This window comes from Salminus brasiliensis, chromosome 4 (assembly GCF_030463535.1).
Source record: "Salminus brasiliensis chromosome 4, fSalBra1.hap2, whole genome shotgun sequence".
In the NCBI taxonomy this organism is placed as follows: domain Eukaryota; kingdom Metazoa; phylum Chordata; class Actinopteri; order Characiformes; family Bryconidae; genus Salminus; species Salminus brasiliensis.
The window spans coordinates 10,362,682-10,390,117 of NC_132881.1; the positions used below are offsets into that span (position 1 = coordinate 10,362,682).

General features: G+C 38.9%; 12 non-coding genes across 12 annotated transcripts; all 12 read right to left on the bottom strand.

The window, feature by feature from the left end:
• Positions 1-4,690: 4,690 nt before the first annotated feature.
• On the bottom strand, positions 4,691-4,764 carry trnat-agu (transfer RNA threonine (anticodon AGU)). Its single transcript has one exon. It is a non-coding gene; the product is annotated as a tRNA-Thr (tRNA).
• A 1,772-nt stretch (positions 4,765-6,536) lies between these two features.
• Positions 6,537-6,610, bottom strand: trnat-agu (transfer RNA threonine (anticodon AGU)). Its single transcript has one exon. It is a non-coding gene; the product is annotated as a tRNA-Thr (tRNA).
• A 1,772-nt stretch (positions 6,611-8,382) lies between these two features.
• Positions 8,383-8,456, bottom strand: trnat-agu (transfer RNA threonine (anticodon AGU)). Its single transcript has one exon. It is a non-coding gene; the product is annotated as a tRNA-Thr (tRNA).
• A 1,772-nt stretch (positions 8,457-10,228) lies between these two features.
• Positions 10,229-10,302, bottom strand: trnat-agu (transfer RNA threonine (anticodon AGU)). Its single transcript has one exon. It is a non-coding gene; the product is annotated as a tRNA-Thr (tRNA).
• Positions 10,303-12,074: 1,772 nt separating this feature from the next.
• On the bottom strand, positions 12,075-12,148 carry trnat-agu (transfer RNA threonine (anticodon AGU)). Its single transcript has one exon. It is a non-coding gene; the product is annotated as a tRNA-Thr (tRNA).
• Positions 12,149-14,843: 2,695 nt separating this feature from the next.
• Positions 14,844-14,917, bottom strand: trnat-agu (transfer RNA threonine (anticodon AGU)). The gene has a single exon. It is a non-coding gene; the product is annotated as a tRNA-Thr (tRNA).
• Positions 14,918-16,363: 1,446 nt separating this feature from the next.
• On the bottom strand, positions 16,364-16,453 carry trnar-ucu (transfer RNA arginine (anticodon UCU)). Its single transcript is given in 2 exon segments — positions 16,364-16,399; positions 16,417-16,453. It is a non-coding gene; the product is annotated as a tRNA-Arg (tRNA).
• An 833-nt stretch (positions 16,454-17,286) lies between these two features.
• trnar-ucu (transfer RNA arginine (anticodon UCU)) lies at positions 17,287-17,376 on the bottom strand. The gene is given in 2 exon segments: positions 17,287-17,322; positions 17,340-17,376. It is a non-coding gene; the product is annotated as a tRNA-Arg (tRNA).
• Positions 17,377-18,535: 1,159 nt separating this feature from the next.
• On the bottom strand, positions 18,536-18,609 carry trnat-agu (transfer RNA threonine (anticodon AGU)). Its single transcript has one exon. It is a non-coding gene; the product is annotated as a tRNA-Thr (tRNA).
• Positions 18,610-19,459: 850 nt separating this feature from the next.
• Positions 19,460-19,533, bottom strand: trnat-agu (transfer RNA threonine (anticodon AGU)). The gene has a single exon. It is a non-coding gene; the product is annotated as a tRNA-Thr (tRNA).
• Positions 19,534-24,074: 4,541 nt separating this feature from the next.
• On the bottom strand, positions 24,075-24,148 carry trnat-agu (transfer RNA threonine (anticodon AGU)). The gene has a single exon. It is a non-coding gene; the product is annotated as a tRNA-Thr (tRNA).
• A 2,695-nt stretch (positions 24,149-26,843) lies between these two features.
• Positions 26,844-26,917, bottom strand: trnat-agu (transfer RNA threonine (anticodon AGU)). The gene has a single exon. It is a non-coding gene; the product is annotated as a tRNA-Thr (tRNA).
• Between the last annotated feature and the right edge of the window lie 519 nt (positions 26,918-27,436).

The window sequence follows — 27,436 nt, forward strand, 5'->3', positions numbered from 1 at the left end:
ACGCCGTTGTCATAACGTACAAAAAATAGACTTTCCCAATTTCTCAAAGAGTACCATGTATGGGGATATTGCACTTCTGTAAGTGCCACCTCCCAATCGCCAACCAACTCGATGGGTTTAGCAAATTTAGTAGTGTAATTCGAAATCTTATTGTTAGGATAAACGTCGAGGGATGAGTTGCTCGGTAGAGTCACAAAGAACCCACTCTCTTCCATGGTGCACCGATTATGATTTTCATTCGGATATCGTCTCAACGATTTAAACTTTGACAATGTCCTTGGACGGAATCCAAGAGTTAAATTTATCGGGCCACCCTACCCATTTCACTAAACACCTCTTTTTACCATTTTGTACCTTTTCATCCAATATTTTTTCTATTTTAAATGATTTATCTTTTCCTACTATAATCTTTTGCAGTTCTTGTTCATAAAACGTACCCTCTATCTTCTCACCATCGGCGTCTTGCAGTTTGTATACCGGAGGCTCTCTCGGTATCTGTTCGGAAATTGTGAAATATTCATCCGTGTAGTTTTGCTCGTAACCTTTTTCAAACTGACTTTTTAAGCGTGAAATCCTAACAACGTCACCAACCTTAAACTTAAACAGTAGTTTCTTTGTTCTTGAAGGAAACAACCCGTACAAGGTTTTAAATACTTTGAAAGAGTTTGTTTCATTGACCTCTGCGGGTTTCATTTTTATACTGCTGTGGTAGTTGTGGTTGTAGGCGTCAACCAAATCCTGAACAACATCAGAGTATTTTCTCGTATTAAAGGCCGTAAAATATTTCCACATTTTATTCCTGAGCGTCTTGTTAAACCGCTACCGCAGACGGAAGCTTTCAGTCCTGTACCCGTAGCAAAGTGAGTAATGTTGTGCTTTTTCATTAAGCCTCGAAAGTTTTTGTTAAAAAATTCCTTTCCTTGATCGGTTTGTAGTTTTCTTGGAACTCGCCCTTCCTTTAGAATGGAATCAAAAGCTTTGCTCACCTCAGCTCCGGTCTTGTTTCGTAATACGCGTACCCAAGCATATTTAGATAAAATATCGATACACGTCAACATAAATTTCATACCGTCGTTACTATCCGACACATTCGTCATACCCACTAAATTTCACACAAATTGGTTTGTGAAGAGTATACGCATCCTGAGCCGCTAACCATTTTTTAACATCGTTGTCGTTTGCCCTTTTACCTAGTTTCTCAACGACGGCTCTTTTTAAACTCTCAACCCCTCCATAAGACCCTGGATTTGAGGGATTATAATATATATTCTTCAACAACCTCTCGGACATATCGCCGTGTCTCTGCAATAATGGTCAAAAAACGATTGTGTAATCAACATTTATTCTTACAAAAGTCTCGCAATATGAAAGATATTTACATTATGTTCCGTTAAAAAAGACAACAAAGAGTCAATTGTTTTTTCAACATCCACATTTTCCTTGTTTATCATTTTCAAAACACACACGTCGGTTACATAGGTAAAGATACATAGTAAGTGACCGGAGTTATATTCGGTCGATATTTCAAACATATGAGACAAAACGTGATGCATATATTCGTGTAAGGGGTATGAACTATTTGCCGCAACAGAAATTAAAATGTTCCAATTCGAGGATGAAGATCGCACAACTTCCATTTTTCTGTCTAATTTTGATAAAGCGTCATCTGCGGAAATTTGTCTCAGACACGTTTCATCATGGACTCTCAGTTCAATCATTTTGCGGAGCAGAGATTTACCCCGGGTCTTCGGGCATTTCTTGGAGAAGGATTTGGCGGAAGAGACGATGATACCCATGTCAGAGACGGTTCAAGGGGGTCCAGAGAGCAATGAAAGTTCCAATAGTCGATAATATCTTCTTTCACTCCATCGTTGTAAACAGTTGCAGTTTTGTCCTTGATCTCTTGCAGAGATGTCTTGAAGTCACGTTCATCTCGTAATTCGCACACGACCGTTTCAGCAACGGTTTGGAGTTTTTCCAAAGTCGGCACGTTCGAGATTCTGCACAACTTTAGAGCCCTGGCTAAGGTGTATTTTAACCAAGGCCTAAAAAGTTTTGTCAACAGCCTTTTAGCGTTAAAGTGTAGGTACAGATCTTCAGGCTCAAACAAGCAGGTGTGCTGTAATTGGCTGGGGTGGTCGATGGCGCATCCATTGCAGTTTTCACGCATATCACTTTCAATGATTTTGTCCATCAGATCACCCGTCACAGCACGGATGATGGAAAGCACAGCCGAACTTACACAACCGTCGATTTCCACCATCGCTTCAGTCTGAGGTAAATCAGAGGAAATGTTTTCCGTGTTAGGAACGTAGGAATACAAGTTTAAGAGTTCTTGAGCCATTGCCGATGAGACCCCGTCGTCACTGCGTGTAGGAAAAAATAAAATCTTTGTGACTCCTTGATGACCGGTATAAGGATCTGACTTTCCGCCCCCAACCTCTTTCACAAACACACGATTGATTTCCAGATCGTGAACCTTTACAAACGGATAGCTGATGTCGGAATCAAAATGATCATTCAGTCTCATTTTTAATCTCTCCATACCTTTGATTCGTTCCAGCTCATCAAACAATCGTTCGACGTTTCCGACAAAATCTTCATATATCTCTTTCCAGTCATCCCACTGTACCGTCACGTGGTAATCTTTTTTTTCAAGCAAAACGCCGCTCGCTGAGCGCTTGCGGTTGTGCAAGGTAGACAGACATATGGCGTTGGATCCGTCCTCATCGCCGAAGGCTTGTAAGCCAAAAGTGTATGACGATGCTTGGCCTGATGGTTTCCAGGGTGTTATGAGTATTGTAAATACAGGACTAGTACCCTTAGGTCTGTTTTTCATAAAATTGTTCAATTCAGCAGTGCGCTTCTTGAAATTACCCCAGTCATAGCGATGCAAGGTGAAATGGGTAGCTGTGTCTTCCACTCTTGACGTCGCCCCGCTGTACAACACAACTCTGTCATTTTCTTGATCAAAATAGAACCCGAAATAACCGCCTTTAGACAAACGCCACGCATGAATCGTGTCTGTGTCTTTCAAGCGCATTTGTGTTCTTGCTAGGGTCGGTCGTATTTTTTTGGGTGCATCTGTGACAGAAGCGATGATTATTACGGCTATCTTCTAACCCTAACCGCCGCACAAACACTGACCCTTTAAATCCTTCGGCCTACAGGGCCTAATGAATGAATAGGTGGAGACTTATGACGTTGCATACTCTGATTTGCTCGATCGTATGTATCTCGGCCACCTGATTGGGCGCCTTTTTTAAATGATGTTACCGAATCATTGCGTGTAATATGTGATTGAATGGTAAATAAAAGTCTAAAGATCTCTGATCAACTCTTTCTCTATCTCTCTATCTCTCTCTCACGTGGCACAGTTTTGGGGAGTGGAAATGAGTAACAGTTGTCGAAAGGGACCTGTCAGATAAGTTTGATGAATCAGGGTCTGACTGAAGGTCTGGGGACTAGGAACTTTTGACCCCGGCTAGGCTCACCATTACATACAATGATTACGCACACACATACACATGGGCACAGCATTGGTATGTGAGAATTGATAACAGATGTCGGAAGGGACCTGTCAGATAAGTTTGATGAATCAGGGTCTGACTGAAGGTCTGGGGACTAGGAACTTTTGACCCCGGCTAGGCTTCCCATTACATACAATGATTACGCACACACATACACATGGGCACAGCATTGGTATGTGAGAATTGATAACGGTTGTCGGAAGGGACCTGTCAAATACGTTTGATGAAAAGTGCCCCAGCTACCCGATTGGACGGCAAAACATTAGGCGGGACTTCCGGAAGGCAGGATATCCAGAAGGCGGGACCTCCGGTGAAAATGCACGCTTTTGATTGGTCGAGGGAGGGACGTACAGGGGGGCGTGGTTTGATGACGTGGCACGATCTGATTGGTCGAGGCGACCTGTCAAAATTAGTTTGATGAAAAGTGCCCCCTATATCTCTCTAATAACATCAACTCTGAAAGCTTGTCTCAATTGCTTAAACCTATCATATACATGTACAGAGTACTAGACCTTGTCACACAGAATGTACACACAAAACTTAGCATCTTTTGTTTACCCTTCAGGTTCCGTTTAAACATCTTTTAATGGATCAGTAAACATCATTCTGATTCAGAAAAGGCTAAAATCCAACATTTCAAATTGCTTCATCTCACTTTTCACAAATACATGCAGAATCTTCTGCAGCACAAATATGTTCCAATACCCCAACATCAAACAGAATATTTCTGAAAGTTTGAAATTGCTATTAATTAGGTAAAAAGACTAGAGAAAATCTTGCAAAAAAAAGTACAAAAAGGTAGTAGGCAGAGCTATAAAGAAGAGGAAACACTCTTGACTCTGGTGGGACTCGATCCCACAACCATTGAACTGCTCCAGCTATTCATCTAGAAGTCCAATGCGCTATCCACTGCTACACAGAGCCCAGGTGAAGAAACTGGTTCCTTGGCCAACCTTCCTATAAAATAACAGTAGTGCTGCTAATATTTGAGGCAAATAATGAATTTACTATGCATATGTAAATCCCAGTGGTCTGATGATTATCTGCAAGTCTAAGCACACACCAAAGCTCTACATACTGTTAGTCATAGTCTGACGCCAATAAAAAAAGGGTTGATTCACTCATTGTAGCAGTTACTGATTAAAGATTACCCAAGGAAAAGGCACCGCTGGGATTCGAACCCAGGATCTCCTGTTTACTAGACAGGCACTATAACCAACTAAGCCACGGCGCCCTACCTGACTGGTTTCTAATATCAACACAATAAAGCTTCAGGCAAACTCACAAACATTCTCTTGCATACAAATTTCACACAGACAGCAAAAACAACTTCCCTGATTAGGAACCTCTGCATTTTCCAGAAACAAATAACATCAACTCTGAAAGCTTGTCTCAATTGCTTAAACCTATCATATACATGTACAGAGTACTAGACCTTGTCACACAGAATGTACACACAAAACTTAGCATCTTTTGTTTACCCTTCAGGTTCCGTTTAAACATCTTTTAATGGATCAGCAAACATTATTCTGATTCAGAAAAGGCTAAAATCCTACATTTCAAACTGCTTCATCTCACTTTTCACAAATACATGCAGAATCTTCTGCAGCACAAATATGTTCCAATACCCCAACATCAAACAGAATATTTCTGAAAGTTTGAAATTGCTATTAATTAGGTAAAAAGACTAGAGAAAATCTTGCAAATAAAAGTACAAAAAGGTAGTAGACAGAGCTATAAAGAAGAGGAAACACTCTCGACTCTGGTGGGACTCAAACCCACAACCTTTGAATTGCTCCAGCTATTTATCTAGAAGGCCAATGCGCTATCCATTGCGCCATAGAGCCCAGGCGAAGAAGCTGGTTCCTTGGCCAACCTTCCTATAAAATAACAGTAGTGCTGCTAATATTTGAGGCAAATAATAAATTTACTATGCATATGTAAATCCCAGTGGTCTGATGATTATCTGCAAGTCTAAGCACACACCAAAGCTCTGCATACTGTTAGTCATAGTCTGACGCCAATAAAAAAAGGGTTGATTTACTCATTGTAGCAGTTACTGATTAAAGATTACCCAAGGAAAAGGCACAGCTGGGATGCGAACTCAGGATCTCCTGTTTACTAGACAGGCGCTATAACCAACTAAGCCACGGCACCCTACCTGACTGGTTTTCTATATCAACACAATATAGCTTCAGGCAAACTCAAAAACATTCTCTTGCATACAAACTTCACACAGACAGCAAAAACAACTTCCCTGATTAGGAACCTCTGCATTTTCCAGAAACAAATAACATCAACTCTGAAAGCTTGTCTCAATTGCTTAAACCTATCATATACATGTACAGAGTACTAGACCTTGTCACGCAGAATGTACACACAAAACTTAGCATCTTTTGTTTACCCTTCAGGTTCCGTTTAAACATCTTTTAATGGATCAGTAAACATCATTCTGATTCAGAAAAGGCTAAAATCCTACATTTCAAACTGCTTCATCTCACTTTTCACAAATACATGCAGAATCTTCTGCAGCACAAATATGTTCCAATACCCCAACATCAAACAGAATATTTCTGAAAGTTTGAAATTGCTATTAATTAGGTAAAAAGACTAGAGAAAATCTTGCAAATAAAAGTACAAAAAGGTAGTAGGCAGAGCTATAAAGAAGAGGAAACACTCTCGACTCTGCTGGGACTCGAACCCACAACCATTGAACTGCTCCAGCTATTTATCTAAAAGGCCAATGCGCTATCCACTGCTACACAGAGCCCAGGTGAAGAAACTGGTTCCTTGGCCAACCTTCCTATAAAATAACAGTAGTGCTGCTAATATTTGAGGCAAATAATGAATTTACTATGCATATGTAAATCCCAGTGGTCTGATGATTATCTGCAAGTCTAAGCACACACCAAAGCTCTACATACTGTTAGTCATAGTCTGACGCCAATAAAAAAAGGGTTGATTCACTCATTGTAGCAGTTACTGATTAAAGATTACCCAAGGAAAAGGCACCGCTGGGATTCGAACCCAGGATCTCCTGTTTACTAGACAGGCGCTATAACCAACTAAGCCACGGCGCCCTACCTGACTGGTTTCTAATATCAACACAATAAAGCTTCAGGCAAACTCACAAACATTCTCTTGCATACAAATTTCACACAGACAGCAAAAACAACTTCCCTGATTAGGAACCTCTGCATTTTCCAGAAACAAATAACATCAACTCTGAAAGCTTGTCTCAATTGCTTAAACCTATCATATACATGTACAGAGTACTAGACCTTGTCACACAGAATGTACACACAAAACTTAGCATCTTTTGTTTACCCTTCAGGTTCCGTTTAAACATCTTTTAATGGATCAGCAAACATTATTCTGATTCAGAAAAGGCTAAAATCCTACATTTCAAACTGCTTCATCTCACTTTTCACAAATACATGCAGAATCTTCTGCAGCACAAATATGTTCCAATACCCCAACATCAAACAGAATATTTCTGAAAGTTTGAAATTGCTATTAATTAGGTAAAAAGACTAGAGAAAATCTTGCAAATAAAAGTACAAAAAGGTAGTAGACAGAGCTATAAAGAAGAGGAAACACTCTCGACTCTGGTGGGACTCAAACCCACAACCTTTGAATTGCTCCAGCTATTTATCTAGAAGGCCAATGCGCTATCCATTGCGCCATAGAGCCCAGGCGAAGAAACTGGTTCCTTGGCCAACCTTCCTATAAAATAACAGTAGTGCTGCTAATATTTGAGGCAAATAATAAATTTACTATGCATATGTAAATCCCAGTGGTCTGATGATTATCTGCAAGTCTAAGCACACACCAAAGCTCTGCATACTGTTAGTCATAGTCTGACGCCAATAAAAAAAGGGTTGATTTACTCATTGTAGCAGTTACTGATTAAAGATTACCCAAGGAAAAGGCACAGCTGGGATGCGAACTCAGGATCTCCTGTTTACTAGACAGGCGCTATAACCAACTAAGCCACGGCACCCTACCTGACTGGTTTTCTATATCAACACAATATAGCTTCAGGCAAACTCAAAAACATTCTCTTGCATACAAACTTCACACAGACAGCAAAAACAACTTCCCTGATTAGGAACCTCTGCATTTTCCAGAAACAAATAACATCAACTCTGAAAGCTTGTCTCAATTGCTTAAACCTATCATATACATGTACAGAGTACTAGACCTTGTCACGCAGAATGTACACACAAAACTTAGCATCTTTTGTTTACCCTTCAGGTTCCGTTTAAACATCTTTTAATGGATCAGTAAACATCATTCTGATTCAGAAAAGGCTAAAATCCTACATTTCAAACTGCTTCATCTCACTTTTCACAAATACATGCAGAATCTTCTGCAGCACAAATATGTTCCAATACCCCAACATCAAACAGAATATTTCTGAAAGTTTGAAATTGCTATTAATTAGGTAAAAAGACTAGAGAAAATCTTGCAAATAAAAGTACAAAAAGGTAGTAGGCAGAGCTATAAAGAAGAGGAAACACTCTCGACTCTGCTGGGACTCGAACCCACAACCATTGAACTGCTCCAGCTATTTATCTAAAAGGCCAATGCGCTATCCACTGCTACACAGAGCCCAGGTGAAGAAACTGGTTCCTTGGCCAACCTTCCTATAAAATAACAGTAGTGCTGCTAATATTTGAGGCAAATAATGAATTTACTATGCATATGTAAATCCCAGTGGTCTGATGATTATCTGCAAGTCTAAGCACACACCAAAGCTCTACATACTGTTAGTCATAGTCTGACGCCAATAAAAAAAGGGTTGATTCACTCATTGTAGCAGTTACTGATTAAAGATTACCCAAGGAAAAGGCACCGCTGGGATTCGAACCCAGGATCTCCTGTTTACTAGACAGGCGCTATAACCAACTAAGCCACGGCGCCCTACCTGACTGGTTTCTAATATCAACACAATAAAGCTTCAGGCAAACTCACAAACATTCTCTTGCATACAAATTTCACACAGACAGCAAAAACAACTTCCCTGATTAGGAACCTCTGCATTTTCCAGAAACAAATAACATCAACTCTGAAAGCTTGTCTCAATTGCTTAAACCTATCATATACATGTACAGAGTACTAGACCTTGTCACACAGAATGTACACACAAAACTTAGCATCTTTTGTTTACCCTTCAGGTTCCGTTTAAACATCTTTTAATGGATCAGCAAACATTATTCTGATTCAGAAAAGGCTAAAATCCTACATTTCAAACTGCTTCATCTCACTTTTCACAAATACATGCAGAATCTTCTGCAGCACAAATATGTTCCAATACCCCAACATCAAACAGAATATTTCTGAAAGTTTGAAATTGCTATTAATTAGGTAAAAAGACTAGAGAAAATCTTGCAAATAAAAGTACAAAAAGGTAGTAGACAGAGCTATAAAGAAGAGGAAACACTCTCGACTCTGGTGGGACTCAAACCCACAACCTTTGAATTGCTCCAGCTATTTATCTAGAAGGCCAATGCGCTATCCATTGCGCCATAGAGCCCAGGCGAAGAAACTGGTTCCTTGGCCAACCTTCCTATAAAATAACAGTAGTGCTGCTAATATTTGAGGCAAATAATAAATTTACTATGCATATGTAAATCCCAGTGGTCTGATGATTATCTGCAAGTCTAAGCACACACCAAAGCTCTGCATACTGTTAGTCATAGTCTGACGCCAATAAAAAAAGGGTTGATTTACTCATTGTAGCAGTTACTGATTAAAGATTACCCAAGGAAAAGGCACAGCTGGGATGCGAACTCAGGATCTCCTGTTTACTAGACAGGCGCTATAACCAACTAAGCCACGGCACCCTACCTGACTGGTTTTCTATATCAACACAATATAGCTTCAGGCAAACTCAAAAACATTCTCTTGCATACAAACTTCACACAGACAGCAAAAACAACTTCCCTGATTAGGAACCTCTGCATTTTCCAGAAACAAATAACATCAACTCTGAAAGCTTGTCTCAATTGCTTAAACCTATCATATACATGTACAGAGTACTAGACCTTGTCACGCAGAATGTACACACAAAACTTAGCATCTTTTGTTTACCCTTCAGGTTCCGTTTAAACATCTTTTAATGGATCAGTAAACATCATTCTGATTCAGAAAAGGCTAAAATCCTACATTTCAAACTGCTTCATCTCACTTTTCACAAATACATGCAGAATCTTCTGCAGCACAAATATGTTCCAATACCCCAACATCAAACAGAATATTTCTGAAAGTTTGAAATTGCTATTAATTAGGTAAAAAGACTAGAGAAAATCTTGCAAATAAAAGTACAAAAAGGTAGTAGGCAGAGCTATAAAGAAGAGGAAACACTCTCGACTCTGCTGGGACTCGAACCCACAACCATTGAACTGCTCCAGCTATTTATCTAAAAGGCCAATGCGCTATCCACTGCTACACAGAGCCCAGGTGAAGAAACTGGTTCCTTGGCCAACCTTCCTATAAAATAACAGTAGTGCTGCTAATATTTGAGGCAAATAATGAATTTACTATGCATATGTAAATCCCAGTGGTCTGATGATTATCTGCAAGTCTAAGCACACACCAAAGCTCTACATACTGTTAGTCATAGTCTGACGCCAATAAAAAAAGGGTTGATTCACTCATTGTAGCAGTTACTGATTAAAGATTACCCAAGGAAAAGGCACCGCTGGGATTCGAACCCAGGATCTCCTGTTTACTAGACAGGCGCTATAACCAACTAAGCCACGGCGCCCTACCTGACTGGTTTCTAATATCAACACAATAAAGCTTCAGGCAAACTCACAAACATTCTCTTGCATACAAATTTCACACAGACAGCAAAAACAACTTCCCTGATTAGGAACCTCTGCATTTTCCAGAAACAAATAACATCAACTCTGAAAGCTTGTCTCAATTGCTTAAACCTATCATATACATGTACAGAGTACTAGACCTTGTCACACAGAATGTACACACAAAACTTAGCATCTTTTGTTTACCCTTCAGGTTCCGTTTAAACATCTTTTAATGGATCAGCAAACATTATTCTGATTCAGAAAAGGCTAAAATCCTACATTTCAAACTGCTTCATCTCACTTTTCACAAATACATGCAGAATCTTCTGCAGCACAAATATGTTCCAATACCCCAACATCAAACAGAATATTTCTGAAAGTTTGAAATTGCTATTAATTAGGTAAAAAGACTAGAGAAAATCTTGCAAATAAAAGTACAAAAAGGTAGTAGACAGAGCTATAAAGAAGAGGAAACACTCTCGACTCTGGTGGGACTCAAACCCACAACCTTTGAATTGCTCCAGCTATTTATCTAGAAGGCCAATGCGCTATCCATTGCGCCATAGAGCCCAGGCAAAGAAACTGGTTCCTTGGCCAACCTTCCTATAAAATAACAGTAGTGCTGCTAATATTTGAGGCAAATAATAAATTTACTATGCATATGTAAATCCCAGTGGTCTGATGATTATCTGCAAGTCTAAGCACACACCAAAGCTCTGCATACTGTTAGTCATAGTCTGACGCCAATAAAAAAAGGGTTGATTTACTCATTGTAGCAGTTACTGATTAAAGATTACCCAAGGAAAAGGCACCGCTGGGATGCGAACCCAGGATCTCCTGTTTACTAGACAGGCGGTACAACCAACTAAGCCACGGCGCCCTACCTGACTGGTTTTCTATACCAACACAATATAGCTTCAGGCAAACTCAAAAACATTCTCTTGCATACAAACTTCACACAGACAGCAAAAACAACTTCCCTGATTAGGAACCTCTGCATTTTCCAGAAACAAATAACATCAACTCTGAAAGCTTGTCTCAATTGCTTAAACCTATCATATACATGTACAGAGTACTAGACCTTGTCACGCAGAATGTACACACAAAACTTAGCATCTTTTGTTTACCCTTCAGGTTCCGTTTAAACATCTTTTAATGGATCAGCAAACATCATTCTGATTCAGAAAAGGCTAAAATCCTACATTTCAAACTGCTTCATCTCACTTTTCACAAATACATGCAGAATCTTCTGCAGCACAAATATGTTCCAATACCCCAACATCAAACAGAATATTTCTGAAAGTTTGAAATTGCTATTAATTAGGTAAAAAGACTAGAGAAAATCTTGCAAAAAAAAGTACAAAAAGGTAGTAGGCAGAGCTATAAAGAAGAGGAAACACTCTTGACTCTGGTGGGACTCGATCCCACAACCATTGAACTGCTCCAGCTATTCATCTAGAAGTCCAATGCGCTATCCACTGCTACACAGAGCCCAGGTGAAGAAACTGGTTCCTTGGCCAACCTTCCTATAAAATAACAGTAGTGCTGCTAATATTTGAGGCAAATAATGAATTTACTATGCATATGTAAATCCCAGTGGTCTGATGATTATCTGCAAGTCTAAGCACACACCAAAGCTCTACATACTGTTAGTCATAGTCTGACGCCAATAAAAAAAGGGTTGATTCACTCATTGTAGCAGTTACTGATTAAAGATTACCCAAGGAAAAGGCACCGCTGGGATTCGAACCCAGGATCTCCTGTTTACTAGACAGGCGCTATAACCAACTAAGCCACGGCGCCCTACCTGACTGGTTTCTAATATCAACACAATAAAGCTTCAGGCAAACTCACAAACATTCTCTTGCATACAAATTTCACACAGACAGCAAAAACAACTTCCCTGATTAGGAACCTCTGCATTTTCCAGAAACAAATAACATCAACTCTGAAAGCTTGTCTCAATTGCTTAAACCTATCATATACATGTACAGAGTACTAGACCTTGTCACACAGAATGTACACACAAAACTTAGCATCTTTTGTTTACCCTTCAGGTTCCGTTTAAACATCTTTTAATGGATCAGCAAACATTATTCTGATTCAGAAAAGGCTAAAATCCTACATTTCAAACTGCTTCATCTCACTTTTCACAAATACATGCAGAATCTTCTGCAGCACAAATATGTTCCAATACCCCAACATCAAACAGAATATTTCTGAAAGTTTGAAATTGCTATTAATTAGGTAAAAAGACTAGAGAAAATCTTGCAAATAAAAGTACAAAAAGGTAGTAGACAGAGCTATAAAGAAGAGGAAACACTCTCGACTCTGGTGGGACTCGAACCCACAACCTTTGAATTGCTCCAGCTGTTTATCTAGAAGGCCAATGCGCTATCCATTGCGCCATAGAGCCCAGGCGAAGAAACTGGTTCCTTGGCCAACCTTCCTATAAAATAACAGTAGTGCTGCTAATATTTGAGGCAAATAATAAATTTACTATGCATATGTAAATCCCAGTGGTCTGATGATTATCTGCAAGTCTAAGCACACACCAAAGCTCTGCATACTGTTAGTCATAGTCTGACGCCAATAAAAAAAGGGTTGATTTACTCATTGTAGCAGTTACTGATTAAAGATTACCCAAGGAAAAGGCACAGCTGGGATGCAAACTCAGGATCTCCTGTTTACTAGACAGGCGCTATAACCAACTAAGCCACGGCACCCTACCTGACTGGGTTTCTATATCAACACAATATAGCTTCAGGCAAACTCAAAAACATTCTCTTGCATACAAACTTCACACAGACAGCAAAAACAATTTCCCTGATTAGGAACCTCTGCATTTTCCAGAAACAAATAACATCAACTCTGAAAGCTTGTCTCAATTGCTTAAACCTATCATATACATGTACAGAGTACTAGACCTTGTCACGCAGAATGTACACACAAAACTTAGCATCTTTTGTTTACCCTTCAGGTTCCGTTTAAACATCTTTTAATGGATCAGTAAACATCATTCTGATTCAGAAAAGGCTAAAATCCTACATTTCAAACTGCTTCATCTCACTTTTCACAAATACATGCAGAATCTTCTGCAGCACAAATATGTTCCAATACCCCAACATCAAACAGAATATTTCTGAAAGTTTGAAATTGCTATTAATTAGGTAAAAAGACTAGAGAAAATCTTGCAAATAAAAGTACAAAAAGGTAGTAGACAGAGCTATAAAGAAGAGGAAACACTCTCGACTCTGCTGGGACTCGAACCCACAACCTTTGAATTGCTCCAGCTATTTATCTAAAAGGCCAATGCGCTATCCACTGCTACACAGAGCCCAGGTGAAGAAACTGGTTCCTTGGCCAACCTTCCTATAAAATAACAGTAGTGCTGCTAATATTTGAGGCAAATAATGAATTTACTACGCATATGTAAATCCCAGTGGTCTGATGATTATCTGCAAGTCTAAGCACACACCAAAGCTCTGCATACTGTTAGTCATAGTCTGACGCCAATAAAAAAAGGTTTGATTTACTCATTGTAGCAGTTACTGATTAAAGATTACCCAAGGAAAAGGCACCGCTGGGATTCCAAGCCAGGATCTCCTGTTTACTAGACAGGCGGTACAACCAACTAAGCCACGGCGCCCTACCTGACTGGTTTTCTATATCAACACAATATAGCTTCAGGCAAACTCAAAAACATTCTCTTGCATACAAACTTCACACAGACAGCAAAAACAACTTCCCTGATTAGGAACCTCTGCATTTTCCAGAAACAAATAACATCAACTCTGAAAGCTTGTCTCAATTGCTTAAACCTATCATATACATGTACAGAGTACTAGACCTTGTCACGCAGAATGTACACACAAAACTTAGCATCTTTTGTTTACCCTTCAGGTTCCGTTTAAACATCTTTTAATGGATCAGCAAACATCATTCTGATTCAGAAAAGGCTAAAATCCTACATTTCAAACTGCTTCATCTCACTTTTCACAAATACATGCAGAATCTTCTGCAGCACAAATATGTTCCAATACCCCAACATCAAACAGAATATTTCTGAAAGTTTGAAATTGCTATTAATTAGGTAAAAAGACTAGAGAAAATCTTGCAAATAAAAGTACAAAAAGGTAGTAGACAGAGCTATAAAGAAGAGGAAACACTCTCAACTCTGGTGGGACTCGAACCCACAAGCTTTGAAATGCTCCAGCTATTTATCTAGAAGTCCAATGCGCTATCCATTGCGCCACAGAGCCCAGGTAAAGAAACTGGTTCCTTGGCCAACCTTCCTATAAAATAACAGTAGTGCTGCTAATATTTGAGGCAAATAATAAATTTACTATGCATATGTAAATCCCAGTGGTCTGATGATTATCTGCAAGTCTAAGCACACACCAAAGCTCTACATACTGTTAGTCATAGTCTGACGCCAATAAAAAAAGGGTTGATTCACTCATTGTAGCAGTTACTGATTAAAGATTACCCAAGGAAAAGGCACCGCTGGGATTCGAACCCAGGATCTCCTGTTTACTAGACAGGCGCTATAACCAACTAAGCCACGGCGCCCTACCTGACTGGTTTCTAATATCAACACAATAAAGCTTCAGGCAAACTCACAAACATTCTCTTGCATACAAATTTCACACAGACAGCAAAAACAACTTCCCTGATTAGGAACCTCTGCATTTTCCAGAAACAAATAACATCAACTCTGAAAGCTTGTCTCAATTGCTTAAACCTATCATATACATGTACAGAGTACTAGACCTTGTCACACAGAATGTACACACAAAACTTAGCATCTTTTGTTTACCCTTCAGGTTCCGTTTAAACATCTTTTAATGGATCAGCAAACATTATTCTGATTCAGAAAAGGCTAAAATCCTACATTTCAAACTGCTTCATCTCACTTTTCACAAATACATGCAGAATCTTCTGCAGCACAAATATGTTCCAATACCCCAACATCAAACAGAATATTTCTGAAAGTTTGAAATTGCTATTAATTAGGTAAAAAGACTAGAGAAAATCTTGCAAATAAAAGTACAAAAAGGTAGTAGACAGAGCTATAAAGAAGAGGAAACACTCTCGACTCTGGTGGGACTCGAACCCACAACCTTTGAATTGCTCCAGCTGTTTATCTAGAAGGCCAATGCGCTATCCATTGCGCCATAGAGCCCAGGCGAAGAAACTGGTTCCTTGGCCAACCTTCCTATAAAATAACAGTAGTGCTGCTAATATTTGAGGCAAATAATAAATTTACTATGCATATGTAAATCCCAGTGGTCTGATGATTATCTGCAAGTCTAAGCACACACCAAAGCTCTGCATACTGTTAGTCATAGTCTGACGCCAATAAAAAAAGGGTTGATTTACTCATTGTAGCAGTTACTGATTAAAGATTACCCAAGGAAAAGGCACAGCTGGGATGCGAACCCAGGATCTCCTGTTTACTAGACAGGCGCTATAACCAACTAAGCCACGGCACCCTACCTGACTGGTTTTCTATATCAACACAATATAGCTTCAGGCAAACTCAAAAACATTCTCTTGCATACAAACTTCACACAGACAGCAAAAACAACTTCCCTGATTAGGAACCTCTGCATTTTCCAGAAACAAATAACATCAACTCTGAAAGCTTGTCTCAATTGCTTAAACCTATCATATACATGTACAGAGTACTAGACCTTGTCACGCAGAATGTACACACAAAACTTAGCATCTTTTGTTTACCCTTCAGGTTCCGTTTAAACATCTTTTAATGGATCAGTAAACATCATTCTGATTCAGAAAAGGCTAAAATCCTACATTTCAAACTGCTTCATCTCACTTTTCACAAATACATGCAGAATCTTCTGCAGCACAAATATGTTCCAATACCCCAACATCAAACAGAATATTTCTGAAAGTTTGAAATTGCTATTAATTAGGTAAAAAGACTAGAGAAAATCTTGCAAATAAAAGTACAAAAAGGTAGTAGACAGAGCTATAAAGAAGAGGAAACACTCTCGACTCTGGTGGGAGTCGAACCCACAACCTTTGAATTGCTCCAGCTATTTATCTAGAAGTCCAATGCGCTATCCATTGCGCCACAGAGCCCAGGTGAAGAAACTGGTTCCTTGGCCAACCTTCCTATAAAATAACAGTAGTGCTGCTAATATTTGAGGCAAATAATGAATTTACTACGCATATGTAAATCCCAGTGGTCTGATGATTATCTGCAAGTCTAAGCACACACCAAAGCTCTGCATACTGTTAGTCATAGTCTGACGCCAATAAAAAAAGGTTTGATTTACTCATTGTAGCAGTTACTGATTAAAGATTACCCAAGGAAAAGGCACCGCTGGGATTCGAACCCAGGATCTCCTGTTTACTAGACAGGCCCTATAACCAACTAAGCAACGGCGCCCAACCTGACTGGTTTTCTATATCAACACAATATAGCTTCAGGCAAACTCAAAAACATTCTCTTGCATACAAACTTCACACAGACAGCAAAAACAACTTCCCTGATTAGGAACCTCTGCATTTTCCAGAAACAAATAACATCAACTCTGAAAGCTTGTCTCAATTGCTTAAACCTATCATATACATGTACAGAGTACTAGACCTTGTCACGCAGAATGTACACACAAAACTTAGCATCTTTTGTTTACCCTTCAGGTTCTGTTTAAACATCTTTTAATGGATCAGCAAACATCATTCTGATTCAGAAAAGGCTAAAATCCTACATTTCAAACTGCTTCATCTCACTTTTCACAAATACATGCAGAATCTTCTGCAGCACAAATATGTTCCAATACCCCAACATCAAACAGAATATTTCTGAAAGTTTGAAATTGCTATTAATTAGGTAAAAAGACTAGAGAAAATCTTGCAAATAAAAGTACAAAAAGGTAGTAGACAGAGCTATAAAGAAGAGGAAACACTCTCGACTCTGGTGGGACTCGAACCCACAACCTTTGAATTGCTCCAGCTATTTATCTAGAAGTCCAATGCGCTATCCATTGCGCCACAGAGCCCAGGTGAAGAAACTGGTTCCTTGGCCAACCTTCCTATAAAATAACAGTAGTGCTGCTAATATTTGAGGCAAATAATAAATTTACTATGCATATGTAAATCCCAGTGGTCTGATGATTATCTGCAAGTCTAAGCACACACCAAAGCTCTGCATACTGTTAGTTATAGTCTGACGCCAATAAAAAAAGGGTTGATTTACTCATTGTAGCAGTTACTGATTAAAGATTACCCAAGGAAAAGGCACCGCTGGGATTCCAAGCCAGGATCTCCTGTTTACTAGACAGGCGGTACAACCAACTAAGCCACGGCGCCCTACCTGACTGGTTTTCTATACCAACACAATATAGCTTCAGGCAAACTCAAAAACATTCTCTTGCATACAAACTTCACACAGACAGCAAAAACAACTTCCCTGATTAGGAACCTCTGCATTTTCCAGAAACAAATAACATCAACTCTGAAAGCTTGTCTCAATTGCTTAAACCTATCATATACATGTACAGAGTACTAGACCTTGTCACACAGAATGTACACACAAAACTTAGCATCTTTTGTTTACCCTTCAGGTTCCGTTTAAACATCTTTTAATGGATCAGCAAACATTATTCTGATTCAGAAAAGGCTAAAATCCTACATTTCAAACTGCTTCATCTCACTTTTCACAAATACATGCAGAATCTTCTGCAGCACAAATATGTTCCAATACCCCAACATCAAACAGAATATTTCTGAAAGTTTGAAATTGCTATTAATTAGGTAAAAAGACTAGAGAAAATCTTGCAAATAAAAGTACAAAAAGGTAGTAGACAGAGCTATAAAGAAGAGGAAACACTCTCGACTCTGCTGGGACTCGAACCCACAACCTTTGAATTGCTCCAGCTATTTATCTAAAAGGCCAATGCGCTATCCACTGCTACACAGAGCCCAGGTGAAGAAACTGGTTCCTTGGCCAACCTTCCTATAAAATAACAGTAGTGCTGCTAATATTTGAGGCAAATAATGAATTTACTACGCATATGTAAATCCCAGTGGTCTGATGATTATCTGCAAGTCTAAGCACACACCAAAGCTCTGCATACTGTTAGTCATAGTCTGACACCAATAAAAAAAGGTTTGATTTACTCATTGTAGCAGTTACTGATTAAAGATTACCCAAGGAAAAGGCACCGGTGGGATTCGAACCCAGGATCTCCTGTTTACTAGACAGGCGCTATAACCAACTAAGCCACGGCGCCCTACATGACTGGTTTTCTATATCAACACAATATAGCTTCAGGCAAACTCAAAAACATTCTCTTGCATACAAACTTCACACAGACAGCAAAAACAACTTCCCTGATTAGGAACCTCTGCATTTTCCAGAAACAAATAACATCAACTCTGAAAGCTTGTCTCAATTGCTTAAACCTATCATATACATGTACAGAGTACTAGACCTTGTCACGCAGAATGTACACACAAAACTTAGCATCTTTTGTTTACCCTTCAGGTTCTGTTTAAACATCTTTTAATGGATCAGCAAACATCATTCTGATTCAGAAAAGGCTAAAATCCTACATTTCAAATTGCTTCATCTCACTTTTCACAAATACATGCAGAATCTTCTGCAGCACAAATATGTTCCAATACCCCAACATCAAACAGAATATTTCTGAAAGTTTGAAATTGCTATTAATTAGGTAAAAAGACTAGAGAAAATCTTGCAAAAAAAAAGTACAAAAAGGTAGTAGGCAGAGCTATAAAGAAGTGGAAACACTCTTGACTCTGGTGGGACTCGATCCCACAACCATTGAACTGCTCCAGCTATTCATCTAGAAGTCCAATGCGCTATCCACTGCTACACAGAGCCCAGGTGAAGAAACTGGTTCCTTGGCCAACCTTCCTATAAAATAACAGTAGTGCTGCTAATATTTGAGGCAAATAATGAATTTACTATGCATATGTAAATCCCAGTGGTCTGATGATTATCTGCAAGTCTAAGCACACACCAAAGCTCTACATACTGTTAGTCATAGTCTGACGCCAATAAAAAAAGGGTTGATTCACTCATTGTAGCAGTTACTGATTAAAGATTACCCAAGGAAAAGGCACCGCTGGGATTCGAACCCAGGATCTCCTGTTTACTAGACAGGCGCTATAACCAACTAAGCCACGGCGCCCTACCTGACTGGTTTCTAATATCAACACAATAAAGCTTCAGGCAAACTCACAAACATTCTCTTGCATACAAATTTCACACAGACAGCAAAAACAACTTCCCTGATTAGGAACCTCTGCATTTTCCAGAAACAAATAACATCAACTCTGAAAGCTTGTCTCAATTGCTTAAACCTATCATATACATGTACAGAGTACTAGACCTTGTCACACAGAATGTACACACAAAACTTAGCATCTTTTGTTTACCCTTCAGGTTCCGTTTAAACATCTTTTAATGGATCAGCAAACATTATTCTGATTCAGAAAAGGCTAAAATCCTACATTTCAAACTGCTTCATCTCACTTTTCACAAATACATGCAGAATCTTCTGCAGCACAAATATGTTCCAATACCCCAACATCAAACAGAATATTTCTGAAAGTTTGAAATTGCTATTAATTAGGTAAAAAGACTAGAGAAAATCTTGCAAATAAAAGTACAAAAAGGTAGTAGACAGAGCTATAAAGAAGAGGAAACACTCTCGACTCTGGTGGGACTCGAACCCACAACCTTTGAATTGCTCCAGCTATTTATCTAGAAGGCCAATGCGCTATCCATTGCGCCATAGAGCCCAGGCAAAGAAACTGGTTCCTTGGCCAACCTTCCTATAAAATAACAGTAGTGCTGCTAATATTTGAGGCAAATAATAAATTTACTATGCATATGTAAATCCCAGTGGTCTGATGATTATCTGCAAGTCTAAGCACACACCAAAGCTCTGCATACTGTTAGTCATAGTCTGACGCCAATAAAAAAAGGGTTGATTTACTCATTGTAGCAGTTACTGATTAAAGATTACCCAAGGAAAAGGCACAGCTGGGATGCGAACTCAGGATCTCCTGTTTACTAGACAGGCGCTATAACCAACTAAGCCACGGCACTCTACCTGACTGGTTTTCTATATCAACACAATATAGCTTCAGGCAAACTCAAAAACATTCTCTTGCATACAAACTTCACACAGACAGCAAAAACAACTTCCCTGATTAGGAACCTCTGCATTTTCCAGAAACAAATAACATCAACTCTGAAAGCTTGTCTCAATTGCTTAAACCTATCATATACATGTACAGAGTACTAGACCTTGTCACGCAGAATGTACACACAAAACTTAGCATCTTTTGTTTACCCTTCAGGTTCCGTTTAAACATCTTTTAATGGATCAGTAAACATCATTCTGATTCAGAAAAGGCTAAAATCCTACATTTCAAACTGCTTCATCTCACTTTTCACAAATACATGCAGAATCTTCTGCAGCACAAATATGTTCCAATACCCCAACATCAAACAGAATATTTCTGAAAGTTTGAAATTGCTATTAATTAGGTAAAAAGACTAGAGAAAATCTTGCAAATAAAAGTACAAAAAGGTAGTAGACAGAGCTATAAAGAAGAGGAAACACTCTCGACTCTGCTGGGACTCGAACCCACAACCTTTGAATTGCTCCAGCTATTTATCTAAAAGGCCAATGCGCTATCCACTGCTACACAGAGCCCAGGTGAAGAAACTGGTTCCTTGGCCAACCTTCCTATAAAATAACAGTAGTGCTGCTAATATTTGAGGCAAATAATGAATTTACTACCCATATGTAAATCCCAGTGGTCTGATGATTATCTGCAAGTCTAAGCACACACCAAAGCTCTGCATACTGTTAGTCATAGTCTGACGCCAATAAAAAAAGGGTTGATTTACTCATTGTAGCAGTTACTGATTAAAGATTACCCAAGGAAAAGGCACCGGTGGGATTCGAACCCAGGATCTCCTGTTTACTAGACAGGCGCTATAACCAACTAAGCCACAGCGCCCTACCCGACTGGTTTTCTATATCAACACAATATAGCTTCAGGCAAACTCAAAAACATTCTCTTGCATACAAACTTCACACAGACAGCAAAAACAACTTCCCTGATTAGGAACCTCTGCATTTTCCAGAAACAAATAACATCAACTCTGAAAGCTTGTCTCAATTGCTTAAACCTATCATATACATGTACAGAGTACTAGACCTTGTCACGCAGAATGTACACACAAAACTTAGCATCTTTTGTTTACCCTTCAGGTTCTGTTTAAACATCTTTTAATGGATCAGCAAACATCATTCTGATTCAGAAAAGGCTAAAATCCAACATTTCAAATTGCTTCATCTCACTTTTCACAAATACATGCAGAATCTTCTGCAGCACAAATATGTTCCAATACCCCAACATCAAACAGAATATTTCTGAAAGTTTGAAATTGCTATTAATTAGGTAAAAAGACTAGAGAAAATCTTGCAAAAAAAAGTACAAAAAGGTAGTAGGCAGAGCTATAAAGAAGAGGAAACACTCTTGACTCTGGTGGGACTCGATCCCACAACCATTGAACTGCTCCAGCTATTCATCTAGAAGTCCAATGCGCTATCCACTGCTACACAGAGCCCAGGTGAAGAAACTGGTTCCTTGGCCAACCTTCCTATAAAATAACAGTAGTGCTGCTAATATTTGAGGCAAATAATGAATTTACTACGCATATGTAAATCCCAGTGGTCTGATGATTATCTGCAAGTCTAAGCACACACCAAAGCTCTGCATACTGTTAGTCATAGTCTGACGCCAATAAAAAAAGGTTTGATTTACTCATTGTAGCAGTTACTGATTAAAGATTACCCAAGGAAAAGGTACCGCTGGGATTCGAACCCAGGATCTCCTGTTTACTAGACAGGCGCTATAACCAACTAAGCCACGGCGCCCAACCAGACTGGTTTTCTATATCAACACAATATAGCTTCAGGCAAACTCAAAAACATTCTCTTGCATACAAACTTCACACAGACAGCAAAAACAACTTCCCTGATTAGGAACCTCTGCATTTTCCAGAAACAAATAACATCAACTCTGAAAGCTTGTCTCAATTGCTTAAACCTATCATATACATGTACAGAGTACTAGACCTTGTCACGCAGAATGTACACACAAAACTTAGCATCTTTTGTTTACCCTTCAGGTTCCGTTTAAACATCTTTTAATGGATCAGCAAACATCATTCTGATTCAGAAAAGGCTAAAATCCTACATTTCAAACTGCTTCATCTCACTTTTCACAAATACATGCAGAATCTTCTGCAGCACAAATATGTTCCAATACCCCAACATCAAACAGAATATTTCTGAAAGTTTGAAATTGCTATTAATTAGGTAAAAAGACTAGAGAAAATCTTGCAAATAAAAGTACAAAAAGGTAGTAGACAGAGCTATAAAGAAGAGGAAACACTCTCGACTCTGGTGGGACTCGAACCCACAAGCTTTGAATTGCTCCAGCTATTTATCTAGAAGTCCAATGCGCTATCCATTGCGCCACAGAGCCCAGGTGAAGAAACTGGTTCCTTGGCCAACCTTCCTATAAAATAACAGTAGTGCTGCTAATATTTGAGGCAAATAATAAATTTACTATGCATATGTAAATCCCAGTGGTCTGATGATTATCTGCAAGTCTAAGCACACACCAAAGCTCTGCATACTGTTAGTTATAGTCTGACGCCAATAAAAAAAGGGTTGATTTACTCATTGTAGCAGTTACTGATTAAAGATTACCCAAGGAAAAGGCACCGCTGGGATTCCAAGCCAGGATCTCCTGTTTACTAGACAGGCGGTACAACCAACTAAGCCACGGCGCCCTACCTGACTGGTTTTCTATATCAACACAATATAGCTTCAGGCAAACTCAAAAACATTCTCTTGCATACAAACTTCACACAGACAGCAAAAACAACTTCCCTGATTAGGAACCTCTGCATTTTCCAGAAACAAATAACATCAACTCTGAAAGCTTGTCTCAATTGCTTAAACCTATCATATACATGTACAGAGTACTAGACCTTGTCACGCAGAATGTACACACAAAACTTAGCATCTTTTGTTTACCCTTCAGGTTCTGTTTAAACATCTTTTAATGGATCAGCAAACATCATTCTGATTCAGAAAAGGCTAAAATCCAACATTTCAAATTGCTTCATCTCACTTTTCACAAATACATGCAGAATCTTCTGCAGCACAAATATGTTCCAATACCCCAACATCAAACAGAATATTTCTGAAAGTTTGAAATTGCTATTAATTAGGTAAAAAGACTAGAGAAAATCTTGCAAAAAAAAGTACAAAAAGGTAGTAGGCAGAGCTATAAAGAAGAGGAAACACTCTTGACTCTGGTGGGACTCGATCCCACAACCATTGAACTGCTCCAGCTATTCATCTAGAAGTCCAATGCGCTATCCACTGCTACACAGAGCCCAGGTGAAGAAACTGATTCCTTGGCCAACCTTCCTATAAAATAACAGTAGTGCTGCTAATATTTGAGGCAAATAATGAATTTACTATGCATATGTAAATCCCAGTGGTCTGATGATTATCTGCAAGTCTAAGCACACACCAAAGCTCTACATACTGTTAGTCATAGTCTGACGCCAATAAAAAAAGGGTTGATTCACTCATTGTAGCAGTTACTGATTAAAGATTACCCAAGGAAAAGGCACCGCTGGGATTCGAACCCAGGATTTCCTGTTTACTAGACAGGCGCTATAACCAACTAAGCCACGGCGCCCTACCTGACTGGTTTCTAATATCAACACAATAAAGCTTCAGGCAAACTCACAAACATTCTCTTGCATACAAATTTCACACAGACAGCAAAAACAACTTCCCTGATTAGGAACCTCTGCATTTTCCAGAAACAAATAACATCAACTCTGAAAGCTTGTCTCAATTGCTTAAACCTATCATATACATGTACAGAGTACTAGACCTTGTCACACAGAATGTACACACAAAACTTAGCATCTTTTGTTTACCCTTCAGGTTCCGTTTAAACATCTTTTAATGGATCAGCAAACATTATTCTGATTCAGAAAAGGCTAAAATCCTACATTTCAAACTGCTTCATCTCACTTTTCACAAATACATGCAGAATCTTCTGCAGCACAAATATGTTCCAATACCCCAACATCAAACAGAATATTTCTGAAAGTTTGAAATTGCTATTAATTAGGTAAAAAGACTAGAGAAAATCTTGCAAATAAAAGTACAAAAAGGTAGTAGACAGAGCTATAAAGAAGAGGAAACACTCTCGACTCTGGTGGGACTCAAACCCACAACCTTTGAATTGCTCCAGCTATTTATCTAGAAGGCCAATGCGCTATCCATTGCGCCATAGAGCCCAGGCGAAGAAGCTGGTTCCTTGGCCAACCTTCCTATAAAATAACAGTAGTGCTGCTAATATTTGAGGCAAATAATAAATTTACTATGCATATGTAAATCCCAGTGGTCTGATGATTATCTGCAAGTCTAAGCACACACCAAAGCTCTGCATACTGTTAGTCATAGTCTGACGCCAATAAAAAAAGGGTTGATTTACTCATTGTAGCAGTTACTGATTAAAGATTACCCAAGGAAAAGGCACAGCTGGGATGCGAACCCAGGATCTCCTGTTTACTAGACAGGCGCTATAACCAACTAAGCCACGGCACCCTACCTGACTGGTTTTCTATATCAACACAATATAGCTTCAGGCAAACTCAAAAACATTCTCTTGCATACAAACTTCACACAGACAGCAAAAACAACTTCCCTGATTAGGAACCTCTGCATTTTCCAGAAACAAATAACATCAACTCTGAAAGCTTGTCTCAATTGCTTAAACCTATCATATACATGTACAGAGTACTAGACCTTGTCACGCAGAATGTACACACAAAACTTAGCATCTTTTGTTTACCCTTCAGGTTCCGTTTAAACATCTTTTAATGGATCAGTAAACATCATTCTGATTCAGAAAAGGCTAAAATCCTACATTTCAAACTGCTTCATCTCACTTTTCACAAATACATGCAGAATCTTCTGCAGCACAAATATGTTCCAATACCCCAACATCAAACAGAATATTTCTGAAAGTTTGAAATTGCTATTAATTAGGTAAAAAGACTAGAGAAAATCTTGCAAATAAAAGTACAAAAAGGTAGTAGACAGAGCTATAAAGAAGAGGAAACACTCTCGACTCTGCTGGGACTCGAACCCACAACCTTTGAATTGCTCCAGCTATTTATCTAAAAGGCCAATGCGCTATCCACTGCTACACAGAGCCCAGGTGAAGAAACTGGTTCCTTGGCCAACCTTCCTATAAAATAACAGTAGTGCTGCTAATATTTGAGGCAAATAATGAATTTACTACGCATATGTAAATCCCAGTGGTCTGATGATTATCTGCAAGTCTAAGCACACACCAAAGCTCTGCATACTGTTAGTCATAGTCTGACGCCAATAAAAAAAGGTTTGATTTACTCATTGTAGCAGTTACTGATTAAAGATTACCCAAGGAAAAGGCACCGCTGGGATTCGAACCCAGGATCTCCTGTTTACTAGACAGGCGGTACAACCAACTAAGCCACGGCGCCCTACATGACTGGTTTTCTATATCAACACAATATAGCTTCAGGCAAACTCAAAAACATTCTCTTGCATACAAACTTCACACAGACAGCAAAAACAACTTCCCTGATTAGGAACCTCTGCATTTTCCAGAAACAAATAACATCAACTCTGAAAGCTTGTCTCAATTGCTTAAACCTATCATATACATGTACAGAGTACTAGACCTTGTCACGCAGAATGTACACACAAAACTTAGCATCTTTTGTTTACCCTTCAGGTTCCGTTTAAACATCTTTTAATGGATCAGCAAACATCATTCTGATTCAGAAAAGGCTAAAATCCTACATTTCAAACTGCTTCATCTCACTTTTCACAAATACATGCAGAATCTTCTGCAGCACAAATATGTTCCAATACCCCAACATCAAACAGAATATTTCTGAAAGTTTGAAATTGCTATTAATTAGGTAAAAAGACTAGAGAAAATCTTGCAAATAAAAGTACAAAAAGGTAGTAGACAGAGCTATAAAGAAGAGGAAACACTCTCGACTCTGGTGGGACTCGAACCCACAAGCTTTGAAATGCTCCAGCTATTTATCTAGAAGTCCAATGCGCTATCCATTGCGCCACAGAGCCCAGGTAAAGAAACTGGTTCCTTGGCCAACCTTCCTATAAAATAACAGTAGTGCTGCTAATATTTGAGGCAAATAATAAATTTACTATGCATATGTAAATCCCAGTGGTCTGATGATTATCTGCAAGTCTAAGCACACACCAAAGCTCTACATACTGTTAGTCATAGTCTGACGCCAATAAAAAAAGGGTTGATTCACTCATTGTAGCAGTTACTGATTAAAGATTACCCAAGGAAAAGGCACCGCTGGGATTCGAACCCAGGATCTCCTGTTTACTAGACAGGCGCTATAACCAACTAAGCCACGGCGCCCTACCCGACTGGTTTCTAATATCAACACAATAAAGCTTCAGGCAAACTCACAAACATTCTCTTGCATACAAATTTCACACAGACAGCAAAAACAACTTCCCTGATTAGGAACCTCTGCATTTTCCAGAAACAAATAACATCAACTCTGAAAGCTTGTCTCAATTGCTTAAACCTATCATATACATGTACAGAGTACTAGACCTTGTCACACAGAATGTACACACAAAACTTAGCATCTTTTGTTTACCCTTCAGGTTCCGTTTAAACATCTTTTAATGGATCAGCAAACATTATTCTGATTCAGAAAAGGCTAAAATCCTACATTTCAAACTGCTTCATCTCACTTTTCACAAATACATGCAGAATCTTCTGCAGCACAAATATGTTCCAATACCCCAACATCAAACAGAATATTTCTGAAAGTTTGAAATTGCTATTAATTAGGTAAAAAGACTAGAGAAAATCTTGCAAATAAAAGTACAAAAAGGTAGTAGACAGAGCTATAAAGAAGAGGAAACA